The sequence below is a fragment of the Propithecus coquereli genome, unplaced genomic scaffold, assembly GCF_000956105.1.
Source record: "Propithecus coquereli isolate 6110/MARCELLA unplaced genomic scaffold, Pcoq_1.0 Scaffold135, whole genome shotgun sequence".
Taxonomy (NCBI): Eukaryota; Metazoa; Chordata; class Mammalia; order Primates; family Indriidae; genus Propithecus; species Propithecus coquereli.
The window spans coordinates 4,999,222-5,000,793 of NW_012137747.1; the positions used below are offsets into that span (position 1 = coordinate 4,999,222).

The following is a 1,572-nucleotide window of genomic DNA, read 5'->3' on the forward strand; positions in this document are numbered from 1 at the left end:
CGATTTAGCTCATGATATTTTACTTTATAGAACTGTGAACCTTATAGGTAAGCACCTATCAGGTAAGAGTTTAAGAAATGAGATGGTTGATGGTCATCCCTAAATAACTAGACTATGGAAAGTTTTTATATTGTTTGTCATTATAAAAATCAAGCTTCATTTAAGATATGATGTGTGGCATTTTTAATGTTTTTTCTTAAACAGTTGAATGTAAAAAAGACTAGTATTTTCTCCCAGAAACTTTTTAATAGGATTTATTGTAAAAAGAAGAGTGGCAACTATTGGGTTCTATTCCCTTTTTTTTTTGAGACAGAGTCTTGCTCTGTCACCTGGGCTGGAGGGCCATGGCGTCAGCCTACCTCATAGCAGCCTCAAATTCCTGGGCTCCAGCAATTTCCCTATCACAGCCTCCCAAGTGGCTGGGACTACAGGTGCATGCTACCACATTCAGCTATTTTTTTTTCTAGTTTTAGTAGAGATGGGGTCTCACTCTTTCTCAGGTTGGTCTGGAACTCCTGAGTTCAAGGGATCCTCCTGCCCAGGCCTCCCAGAGTGCTAAGATTACAGGCATGAGCCACTGTGCCTGGCCTATTCCTTTTCTTTTGTTTTTAGTTTTTTTTAATATTATGCGCCTTAGTCCATTTGTGCTGCTATACAGAATACCATAAACTAGAAAGATTGAGATTCTAGAACACTTTCGGCCAAAAATCTCCCTTACAAAGTCACTCAGAATGAATGAAAAGAGTTTTTGAAGATGCCGTGGAGATCAGATTAGTCAGCAAAGATGGGAAGAGTAAAGGGATTGCTTAAATTGTATTTAAGACAGAAGCTGATGCAGAGAAAACCTTGGAAGTAAAACAGGGACTAGAAATCAACAGGTGATCCATTTCCCTGTTTTACACTGGAGAGAAAGGTCAAAGTCAAGATTATAAAGGTGGAAAGACTCACAGTTGGAATGGTGAATCAAAACCTCTTGTTTTAAGCAACTTCTACGATGCAAGAGAAGAAACTCTTTGGGAAGTATTTGAGAAGGCAAATTTTATCAGTGTCCTAGAATGAAAATGGCAAATATGAAGGGTATACATTTATAAAATTTGCTTCATTTGAAGATGCCAAAAAACTTTAAATTTCTATAATGAAAGAGAAATTAAGGGCAGAGCTTTCAGGCTGGAGTTGCAAAGACCCAGAGTATCACATAATGCAAGAATCCAGCCATCCAAAACAGTCTAAGGATAACACTGTAAAGATATTAGAGGAGTCATTTGATGGCTCACTTCGTGCAAGGATAGTCACTGGGAAACTGGATCCTCCAAAGGGTTTTGTTTTGCAGACTTCAGCAGTGGGGAATGCCAAAGCCACCAAGGAGGTCATGGAATATGGTGAAATTGATGGAAACATAGTTCCCTTGGATTGGGACAAACCTAAAAGTGAAGGTGGATTCAGGTTTTGTGGATGAGGCAGAGGAGGATTTGGAGGTTGAGAAGTTGGCAGAGGAGGCCAAGGCAGATTTGGTGGCAATTTCAGGAGGCTTTGGAGGGGGAGGAGGCCTCCCAGGACATGGAAGAGGAGGAG

At 40.2% G+C, this 1,572-nt stretch overlaps 1 pseudogene; it reads left to right on the plus strand.

Moving 5' to 3' along the window:
• Positions 1-1,571, plus strand: part of LOC105805850 — a 16,147-nt pseudogene extending 14,576 nt beyond the window's left edge.
• Position 1,572: the final 1 nt, after the last annotated feature.